The sequence below is a fragment of the Zonotrichia leucophrys genome, chromosome 4, assembly GCF_028769735.1.
Source record: "Zonotrichia leucophrys gambelii isolate GWCS_2022_RI chromosome 4, RI_Zleu_2.0, whole genome shotgun sequence".
Taxonomy (NCBI): Eukaryota; Metazoa; Chordata; class Aves; order Passeriformes; family Passerellidae; genus Zonotrichia; species Zonotrichia leucophrys.
In genome coordinates, this window is record NC_088173.1 from 62813567 (window position 1) to 62825584 (window position 12018).

At 36.7% G+C, this 12018-nt stretch overlaps 1 long non-coding RNA gene across 1 annotated transcript; it reads right to left on the minus strand.

Annotated features, from left to right (window-relative positions):
* Positions 1–712: 712 nt before the first annotated feature.
* LOC135447492 (uncharacterized) lies at positions 713–6260 on the minus strand. Its single transcript, XR_010440170.1, has 3 exons — positions 6197–6260; positions 4342–4411; positions 713–3219 (listed from the first exon to the last, which is right to left on the minus strand). It is a non-coding gene; the product is annotated as an uncharacterized LOC135447492 (long non-coding RNA).
* Positions 6261–12018: the final 5758 nt, after the last annotated feature.

Below are 12018 nucleotides of genomic sequence, written 5' to 3' on the forward strand. Positions count from 1 at the left end.
TGGCCCTGGGAAGACTCAAAACATCTAGGAGCTTCTTTAAATTATACAGCTGTGTAACTAAATTGTGGTACAGCAAAAACCTCATTATTCTCCTTAACAGCCAATGTTGAATACTTGTGATGCAGAATATATACATAAAATAGACTGAAACTGCATTTCCACGCACACTAGTGAGAATTATTAAGTTTACAAAGAAAAGTTTTGTTATAAAATAACAGTTTACAAAAAGAAGAAACTGACAGAACTATTGGTTAAACAAACACCACTAAATCAGAAATGGCACATTTAAAAAAATATAAGATATATACAAAACTACTGATAATATGGTTATCAGCAAAATTTTAGATGGAGTAGATGTGTCTGGAGGAAGAAATTGCTGAAATCTTACCCTGTTGTGTGGCTCAGATATACGAGATAAAAATAGACTGAAATAGGAAAGAAAATATTAGTAAGCAAATAGGCAAACATCAGGCCTATTATTTGTATATAAAGGAGATGAAATGTCTTTTCCAATTTCTTTTCTGAAAGTAGAATAGTTTCACTTGAAGAAATGCTGTATATCAGGATCAAGAAGAATATGTATAACTTTATTCCTTTTATTTAAATAATCAGATAAACCACTTTTAAAACCTATTTCTCTTTTTCCAGAGGGTGAACAGAATGCACAAAAAAAGCAATACATGCCTTCTAATTTACAGGAAGCAAGGATTACCAAGGGCAGTTTAACACATGTAATTATTATATAATAATAATATGTTATTGTACATATTACCAGATAAGAATCCTAATTAAGAAAAAAAATACAAAAACTGCTAATGTTTATTAAGAATTGAAACAGAATCATCTCTTTTGACTTTAAGAATCCAGACCTTGCAAGTGAAATAACATATTTTTCCCTCTTGAACGTATTCCTTATAGAAAGGACAAGCACACAAACCTCAATAATATATCCAAATTAAAACCAGTATTTTTACTATTTTTTTAGATTATGATCTCTTACAAATATGTTTGATACATGCATATATAATCATTGTTATCAGTATTATTATCAATAATTTTTAACACTGGCTATTTATAAAATTATGCTCAAACTTTTTTTCCTTTACTGCGAAAAGAGATTTCATTATTACTAAGGTTAGCCAGGATCCTCTATTTCCATCAAAAATGGGACAGATTCACCTTCTCCACTCAAGTTAACCTGGTGATTAAAACTAACCTTAAAATTTCCTTTGATTTCAACTGAGATATAGGAAAAAAAATCAAACTGAAAAAGAAAACAAAGCAAAGGAACCCCAACCTTTCCCTCCACTGTGCAACTTCCTTTTACAGATTTCTTTAACTCCTTAGTTTATTCAGGGGAAAAATGTGTCAGTCTTACAAGCAACTTTTTTCTCTCCCAATGTAATTCTGGTTTTGTTTACATGTTTTCTTCACCTTTTGACAGAGATTTGAAAACATAACTTGGTGCACAAATAGTTTCACTGGCTTGTGAATATTTGCATAAATTCAAAACTTTTACTGAAAACTTTCCTAAGCTTTTGCAGGAAGGACACCTTTTTCCAGGAAGAAATGTAACAGATACAGTTTTTCTTCATCATATTGCTGACTACTATATCTTATTATCTATAAATCGAGGCCTTTACTGAGATTTCACCCAAGGAGATAACTCTAAAATTTCTGCATGTCTTAATTTTATATTGACAAGCTAACTTACAAAGTTAAAACCAGGTCACTAGAAATAAATAACATTGGAAATTTTACTATGATGTTTAAAAAACCAATTTATTTCTTTATATTAATAAATATAAATCTGCTGGAAACTGAAATTCAGATGAGGGTAAATGTATACATATATAGCCCAATTTTTCCCTCTTGCAAAAACAAGGATGATTTTGAATAATATTAAACCTCAAAACTAACCCTCAAGTATTGGACTAAAAATAAATATCTTGAAATTTAATGTTTTTCTTTTCTTGCAGCTAAAACTGGTGCAGACTGCTGCATGCACACGCACACATAGGCTAAGCTAAGAGATGAACAACCACCACGTCTTTTGCCTAGAGCAGTGGTTTTCAACCTTCAGGCTATGCTGAACCAAATCTACTCTTTCTTGGGTTTGGAAAAGTCTGGCAGCAATTATGGGACTCTCCAGTGAATACTTATAAACAGGAACAAGATTTTTTTATAATATATATGCAATCAAATCTGAAATCTATTCTATATTTTTCAAGCAGGAAGGAGACAACTTACTCTTCTAGATATGCAGCACTTAATTTTAGATATAATTTTTTTTGTAAAGGTTGCTGTTAGCATTAAAAAAAGTTTGGTGTAATTATATTCACATTGATAAGCCTAAGATGTTGTATGAATGAATGACATCTTGTAAGCTGGGTTAGGTTGTTATTGTGATTTTCAGTATGTTCTCTGTTAAACTCTACTTTGGTTTTGGTTTTGGTTTTTTTTATTCTTTTTTTTATTTTTCCTTTTGTGTTTCTGAGATATTTTCCTTCCAATTGCTGGGGACACTTTCAGCTTCCATTAAACCAAAAGAAGATAGATGTGCTTATTACCTCTGCCCATGGTGTTGGTCATCCTTGCTTAAAGAAAGTTAGCAGCATTAGGGAAGGTCAAGCAGTATTTTTCAATTTTTAAAAATTGACTGAGGTTTGACTTTCCTGTTCTTTTCTTGGACTTTGTCTATATGTACTTATTGCTTGACTTATTACAAACGAGAAGAAGAAATTAAATGCTCCCTGATGTGCCTGTTGTTTCTTGGATGATTATTTAATATATTTCTAGCCCTTGGTAGTGTCTCAGTGACATCCCTTGAGCAAGACCCTGATAGGAAGCACACCTCCCTGGAGATCATCAAGTGAGTAAATGGATGCTTCTGTGCCTCTCACCCATTGCCTTTTCTTAGTCGCACTGGTTGTTATAGGGCGAGCAGGTTGCGCTGCCTAACTCAGCTCCAATTTTTCTCTGATGGAATGGGTCTTTCTCCTCAATATGCAGAGCAGCAAAGCAGTTCTCCAAGGGCATCTCAGGCTTCAGGGGAATTCTCTCCCTCTGGTGCATCCTTGCAAGCTGCTGCCTCCTGGCAAATCTCAGCATTCCCCTGGGGTTTCCCTGGCTCAGGAAACCCCCATCTGTGTGCCGCTATGCCCTTCTCTGCAGAGAAACACACCTGCTCCAGAGCTGTTTGCCCTGGTGAATGAATATCTGACAGGAAGGGACAAAAACCAGTCAGGAATTAAGTTCCACAAGACTCCCAGTTAATTTAAAACTTTAGAGTCTTATTTTAAAACCAAGAAATATACTTATTCAACAACCTGATTAAAGAGCACAGTAAAAAACCCAGGATGTACATCACATTGTAGACAAAAAGCTTCCCCTGTGACTACCCTTTAATTTCATGCCTACATCCTTTCTTTAAGAAACACTAATTAAGTACTCTAATGTGGTTTAGTAGAGATGTATCAGTTCAATTAACATTTTCTCAGGCTCAAAATAAAGTTCTAATGCATATTAGAGATATTCCTGAAAACAAGCAGCCCAGCAAATGTGTCACGAGCCTGAATTTTCATCTGTATACTCTCTGGCTGGGACAGAGTTACTTCTCTTCATAGTAGCTTGTGTGGTACTATGTTTTAGATTTGCAAAAATCTAAAAGTTATGTTGATAACACACCAATGTTTTCTTTATTGCTGAAAGGTGTTCACATAGGTCTTTCCTACTGCTCACACTGTCCCATTAACAAATGGGCTAGAATGAGGAAGTCCAAGGCCCATTTGAAATTAATCTGGCTAAGTATGTCAAGGATAACAAAAAAAGCTTCTTTAAGAACACCAATAGCAAAAGAAATACTAGGGAAAATGCAGGTCTGCCAACTGGATAGAACAGGGACCTTTTCAACAGAGGCTGCAGAGAAGGCTGAGATACTGAACACCTTCTCTGCTTAAATGTCACAGACATCTTTTCATAGAAATCCTTTCTTTTAGGATTTATCCTTTTTGGGAAGCTGGGGCCCCGGAAGAAAAATGTAAACAATTAGTATCTTCTGTTGTGGAATGTAATAGGTGCATCTGTGATTGGTCTTCTGTGAGTGTTTGGATTTACTGACCACTCACAGGAGAGTTTGTCCTTGCTTTCTGCCTGGACACAGAACTTTGTTTTTAGATTCCTATTCTATTCTTAGCTTAGCAGCTTCTGCAACTTTTCTCTCTATTCCTATTAGTATAGTCATAATGTATTATATATTATATATTAATAAATCCAGCCTTCTGATCATGAAGCAAGAGTCTTATCCATCTCTCTCACCCTGAGGAACCTTCATCAACTCACTGTAATAGCTTAAAGTGTTCACTGCCAAAGACAGGCCTCGTGAATACACCCGAGAGATCAGGGAGAAGACCTGAAAAAAAAGAAAGATTTACTCTTTGTTCATGAGGATTGGGATAGAAAAAATTTAGTCAAACTTGACATCCACAAAGCGATGGGCCCCAGCTGGATGCATAGAGTGCTGAGGAAACTTGTGGACATCTTTGCTGGACCACACTCAATCATCTTTGAAAGGCCATGATGATCAGAAGTGCATAAGGACTGGAAAAAACAAAGTCACCTCAGTCATCAAAGAGGGCAAGAAGGAAGTAGACCCAGTCTACTTGGCAATTCTTTTGACAGTTCATCACCCTGGAGATATATAAAAGCTGTCTGGACACAATGTGTGCTTCAGGGGACCCTGCTGGAGTGAGGACATTGGATTAGTTGACTTTCAGTGATCCCTTCCAACATTACCCATTCTATAATTATGTGTATTCTTGTTATGTTTGAGTAACATAAATACAAAAATTAGTGTACATTTTATATTCATTCTCTAACTTAAATTTTAATTTTGGGACACTCTTTAAAACAATTTTGATACAGAGATTGACATGGTGTTACACTATTATAAAAAACTGCTTATTTTCACCAGCTTTTAGTCATTGTACTCTCATTTTCCCTCTTGAATGCCTGTTTGAGATTCATTTTTCTATCTGTGTGGTTTTGTCCTTGATATTGTATGGTAGGACTTCCCCATACAGTGCCTAGTGCAGGTATTTCTTTTATATATGTAATAATGATTGATGCTTCATTCTGAATACCATACAGAATGTAAAATACTTATTAAAAGGTATAACATTTTCGTTCCTTCCTGTTTTTCTTTTTTTTAATAAGATATTTGTTTCTTATAGAAATAAACTAACTTGAACTGAATATTTAATTTCCTAGGGCTACTAAAAAGAAAAAAACAAACACAAAAATGAGATAAACTCATATACATACAAAACTACGTCACCAGATGAATCTTATTTAAATATCTGCTGGTGTTAGCTCACATCTATTGCACAAAGGTTATAAAAGTCAAGCAGAATGCAAAGAAATCCTTTGTTAGAAGGACTATCTGTCCATATGTCTCAAAATACCCTAGCTATGTTTCCCCCCTGTGCAGGAAACAGATATGTTACTTGTATTTAAGGGTTTGCATTTAACAGAGAGGTAAGATAGCACTTAGCATTTAATGTCTAGTGATACCTTGCCCTCGTGGCCTGGTTTCCACATGAGGCAGCTCATCCAGCAAATACAAAGTAGATTTCATCCCCCTCTAAGGGGATACCCTCCAGCTTCTATCAAACTCAGAATGTAAATGGGCAAGCAACACACAATCAGGTGGATTTCTGCCCTGTGAGAGGTAACAGCAGCAAAACCCTGTTGAGTTCAGAACTAAAACAAATGGTCTTGCTTCAAAAAGAGCCAGTATTCCATCTTGGCTCGATCTGTAATTCAGCTGGAGGTAGATGTCAGGAGTTTTCTTGCTGGAGGCAAATGAAGAGCTACTGGCCAGCACTATCTTTTCTAGGAGAGAAAACATTTCCTAAGCCAAATTCCTCCACGAAATACACAGGAACAGATGACCACCCTAGCTTTATTAACATGTTCACCAATAACTCAAACTGGGTTCCTGTGCTCATTTTGAGTGTCTCCCTAAATAATACCATTGTGATAATGTTCAAAGTGTGCATGACTGTCATATATGATTCACTGTCAAAAATCAGTTTGAAGGTGGAAATTATATCCACCTATAGCATATTTAAATATTTGTTGTCATCTTATTGCAGGGATCCCGTACTGCAGTCCCCTTAGCACAAAAGTTTCCTACCTTCATGGTGTTTCTCAGGGGTAGCTCTTCAGAGCACTCTTTTTTCCTTCACAAAGCAGCCAACTGATTCCAATTCCCTTCTCACCCAGTCACTCCATTCTTTTATAACACTCTTCTTCTCATTGGTTACAGCTGTGGCCTGTTAAGGTCAGGCCTGTTCCTAATCTTTGATAATTGGCCAGCTGCAACTCCTTAGGGGTAAGATTACTTTATACACTATCTTTCTTTTTCTTATATTCTAACCCCCCAACAAATATTGATTAAGGCAGATTGCATAGTCTTTCTGCTTAATAGCTAGATTTTATACATTCAATTCACAACTGAAGTAATTCTAACCCAACGTCAATTTATGAAAAACAAGTCTCTACACTTTAGTTTGCCATGTTATGGGGCTTACTAATGATGGTTATTGTTCATGGAAATGCAGGGTGAAATTTTCAGGTTCACAAGAGCTGTAGAGAATATCTCAGACATAACAGCACCCACCTGGCTATTACATAAATCTGGAATCACTAGCAATGCTTGTTTGCTCTTTGTTTGTGAGATATTTTTTATGTGCATTTCTTCAGCTGAATCTTTTCTGCAGACTCTGAGGATACAGGCACACAGAAAGACAAGTTTCATCTTGGGCCAGAAACAGTATACGTTTAAACTCGTTTGTTCCAGATGTACTATTGGACTTATGTTCACTAGCTCTTCAGGCAAAAGCACTTTCCCTCTTTTTATCCGCCCAGAATCATAACAAACTTAGTTGCGTGCTTGTTCAAAGAAACGTTTGCAATGATCCAGCCTAAAGATTGATTCTATATCCACAAACCTTGCAAAGACCCACGCATCACCTTATGTTTCTGTCTTAATAAAAAAATTATTTTTGTCTTTCACTCAATTTTCTAGCTTTCAGTCTTTGAGGCTTTCTTTTTTTTTTTTTTTCCCTTCTAACATGTGTAGTGCTTTAAAATATAATTTTCTGTTCTCATTCATCCATTTTCAGTTTTGTTCTGGTCCCTCGGGGTTTTATTTTTCTCTCCAACTTTGTCTTTTATTTTTTATGCAACTTTGACAAGTACAGTATTAGAAGTTTCTTTTTAAGGACTCTTCCACTCTAGAAACCAATCAAGACAAAAGAAAATCTATATTCTGCAGATCATTTACTGTGCCTACACTGTCTGCACACAGAACAAATATAGAAGAAAACATTGCAACTGAGCGAATGATGAAGAGTATAACATCATGAATCAGTCCAAGTACTGACATTTACTAACATAGTACCCTTCCTACAATATTGAACTGCTTACCCAGTTATTTGATTTAATAAGAATATAAGGAGACCTGCATGCCCCAATTCTGAATTACAGGTTTTTACGAACATAAGAGACTAAAATAAGAATTTCATAGTGAGTTTTTAAAATTGGAACCCTGTTGTTTCAGCTATATTCGACAGTCATAATAATTTGGAGTGTTTCCAGGAGCAAGCTTCATTTGGAATCTGATGCAGAGAGATATTCAGGGAGCAAGGAATACATGTCAGGTATAAATAGTAGATTCAGTAGACTAGAAAGACTCACTACAAGAATAACAAACAAAAACAATTAGTATTTAACACATAAACAAGGAAAGAAAATTGCCCAAAAAGAAAGGCTAAATAATAAGCTTTTCCCTCAAAAAAATAAGTAAAACCACAGACTAAATCTGAGAACAACAATATTTCTGACAATTGTGTTGCATTTTATTTGCCTTAAAATGAAATACCTAATGTATAGTCTTTTTCAAAGTAATTGTTTTTCTCATATTAGTTTAGTAAATTATTTCTTTTCTATTTTATTTCTTTAAATTTTTTTCAGTGTGATCACTGATACATTACCTTCACTAGTCTTCCCATGATGCAGAATGAACAAGAAATCAGGCATTTATGTTATTTGGCTTCATTTACACCATTTGCAATCCATGCACATTTAATATTTTCTCATCTAATAATTGGTACCTCTTATTTAGGGGAATTTACTTGCAAAAATGGACTTCTGGAATTGTTAGAAATTGTGGGCAGTTCTGCTAAAAATGCCTCTAGCCTAGCAATACTGCAGAAGCAGTGCCAAGCACTAAGGGGCAAGCCCCTCTGGGTTGTTGTGGAGCCTCTCAGATGCACTCATCAGCTCCAGAAAGAATTTCATCTTTCCTTGTTTTTCCTGAGGGACTGTAGCTGTGATAAACTGACTACAAGTGGCAAAGAAGTTCCCTCAAGATTTTAGAGAGACATGAATGATCTCTGTATCAGGGTGTTATGAGGGAAGAGACAGAAGTAGAGATTTATTTTAAATGCATTTCTAATTTATTTCCTTTTCCTTTTAAGAGAACAAAGAATATTAGTTTTGTGTTCTGCCTTTCTTGTACTTTTGAGCTCTTCATTTTTCTCTTTGAGAAAAAATAGATCCATTTGGAATCCAATTCTTCTTCCTCTCCATATCCCACTCGTTTGGCTGCCAGAACAAGGAAAATTTGATTCAGTCACTTGGAATGCAGCCCAAAGAGGACAGCCAAGGTCAAAATTTGAAAGGTAAATAAACAAAAAGAAAAAAAAAATCTGCAGCAGTATACATTAGTATGTATAGTATGCATTAGTATGTAGGTTAGTATATATATAGTAATACTTATTAAATAGTTTTTCTTCTGTGAAGTCTGAGATGTTCCCTTAAAAATACAGTGCTTAAATCCTGTTTTGTACCCAGTGCCCACATAACATCCTTTCCTATGGCAATGCTTATTCTTTTGCTTGTAGGTTCTGAAAACTTCTCAATAAATACACACTTTGGTAGGAGGAGCATACTTGGGGTAAACCAATTTCAATCAGCTTAATAAGAAAAAAGGTGAAAACAAAATGGTTGTGACAAACACTTCTCCATTTTTCCTTTTTTTTAAAGAATCAAGCAAATGAAAAAATGAAAGACTGAGATATTGACTTGTGGCAAAAAAATAATGATGCAATATGAATGCAATAAAACTGCTGCTAACAAATTTGCTGCAAGGCACAGTGTTTAAACATTCCAGAAATTTATAACAGGGAGAAAGAAGAGAGAAGCATGACGGATGGAACAAAATACACATTTTGGGGGGTGAGGGGACAAGGCAGGGTGTTTGTTTGTTTTCAATTATGTATAGTAAACTTAAATTTCATTTATCTTATATTTAAAATAGTATTTATAAGACACAAACCCACAAATAACAGACTGAAACTCATTTAAGACTAAAATTTTTAAACTGTATTTTAAATACTAAATTGACCATCTGTTTCTTTAAAGATAAATATATTAACTGCATGAATTTACTTCAAGCTAGTGTGTAATCTAATTTCTCTAAGAAAGAGCCATGCAAATGTGGGACAAGGAGGACTTGTCTAAGTCTCTTTATTTTTAAGTGTGAAGAATGCCAGGGTAAGGAGGTTGGAAAATTTTATTAGTACATTTACCATACCTAGTATTCTCTTTGAGATCGATTGTTAAGCTCACCAACTTTCTTCTGTTTACTGCACTGGGAATCTATTTTCTTATGTTACATACTCATCATCTGTAATATCTCTGTCTCTGTTTAGATGAACATTTAGCTGAACTAACCAGCAGAAATTGGGGTTTTGATCACGGTTTGGTTTGCACAACACCGAACATGCTGGCAGCAGATGGAACACACCTGTTTCAAAGGGGGGAAAGGATCTTTGCACAGGAGTTAGCAGACCTCATTAAAAACCCTTTAAACTAGCATTGAGGGAGAAAAGCAATAAACCCAAGCTCTAGATACAGGCCTGGAGGAGGCATGCCAAGGTTTGAGCACGGTGTACTAGAGAGGCACTGCAGTCTGCCTTCTCAGTGGAAGTAGGGGGTGGGCATCAAGTCAGCCATGAAGACAAAAGGGTTACTGACATGCAAGAAACAATGGAAATAACTGATAATAATCACAAAGGAAGCAGGCTTTCTCCCTCCAGAGGATGGTGAGATCAGCAACCCAACAGAAGTGCATCCTCTCCAATGCACACAGCAACAAACAAGAGATCTGGAAGTCACTGCATGGAAGGGAAACTATTACAGCTATCATCACAGAGAGTGGCTGAGACAATTCTCACAACTGGAATGTTGCAGTGAATGGTTTTTAACTCTTTAGGGGGCATAAGCAAGGAGGGAGAGGAAATGGTGAGCCTTATATATTAGGGAGTGTTTTCATCATTTACTTAGCAATTAGTTTAATGATGGTGCTAATAGGGTTACTTGCTTATGGATAAGAACCATGGGGAAGGACAACTAGGCAGATATCCTGGTGGCAGTCTGTTATAGACCATAAAATCTCAATGAAGAGGCAGAGGAAATATTCTATAAGCAGCAGGGAGAAGTAACCCAATCACTAGCCCTTGTTCTTGTGGGGGACTAAAACTTACCAGATGTCTGCTGAAATACAACACAGTAGACAAGAAACAGTCTGAGACTCCTGGAATTGTGTTGAAGATAACTTCCCAATACAGCTGGTGAATGAGCCAGCTAGGGAAGGCATCCTGCTGCTCCTGTTTGTGAACTGAGAAGAACTTTTGGGGGATCTGATAGTTGAAGGCTGCCTTGGGCACAGTGATCATGAAATGGTAAAGTTTTCAATTCTCTGAGAAGAATGGGAGTTAGCAAAACTTCAGCCTTGGACTTCCAGAGGGTAGACTTTGGCCCATACAGGAGATCGACTGAGAGGATCCCTTGGGCATTAGTCCTGAATGGTAAAGGAGTTCAGGGAGGCTGGACATTCTTCAAGATGAAATTATAAAGGCAAAGGAAACGGCAGAACCAATATGCTGAAATATATGCCAGTGGGGAAGCAAACTCGTCTGGCTAAACATTGAGCCTTGACTAGAACTCAGGCATGAAAAGGAGACTTTATGAGCTTTGGAAGAAGGTGCAGGCAACTCAGAGGTTCTTCAAGAATGTCATAAGGTGAGGCAGGGAGAAAACTGGAAGGACCAAAGTCCAAGCATAGTTTAATCTGTCTACTGCTGTAAAAAGCAATAAAAGATTTCTATAAATTTCATAGCAACAAATAGAGGGCTAAGGAATTTCTCAATTGTTTTTTTTTGTATTCAGAGGGAAACATAGTGGCAAACAATGAGTAAAAGACTGAAGTACTCAGTGCCTTTTTTGCCTCAATCTTTAAGAGCAAGGCCAGTTTTCTCAGGGTACCCTGCCTCCTGAGCTGGAACACAGAGATGTGAAAAAAATGAAACTACTATAACCTAGGAGGAAATGGCCAACAATCTTCTCCACTGCTTAGGCATACAGAAGTCTGTGTCACATACTGGGATCCATCCCCCCAGGTGTACTGAGGGAGCTTTCACTTCAAGAGTCTTCACTCGTGAAGATACTTTCAATCATTTACCAGCAGTCCTGCTAACCAAAGCAGCCCAGGTTGGTTGGAGGCTAGTCCTTGTGATGGAAATCTACAAAAATAACCAGAAGGAGGATCAAGGAACTAAAGGCCTGTCAGCCTCATCCTTGTGCCAGGGAAGGTCATGGGGTAGATCCACCTCTGTGCTATCTCTCTCTGAACCACCTGAAGGGAGGCTGTATTGAGGTGAGAGTCAGCCTCTTTTCCCAAGTAACCAATCTTTGGACAAGAGGAAATGGTGACAGGCCTTGACAGAAGAGGTTTGGGATTAATAATATGGAAAACATCTTCATCAGCAGGTTTATCAAGCTGTCCAGGAAAATGGTTGAGTCACCATCCCTGGAGGTACTTAAAATGCATGTGGATATAGCACTTAGGGACATGTTTTAGTTGTAGACTTGGCAATGCTGGGTTTGTGG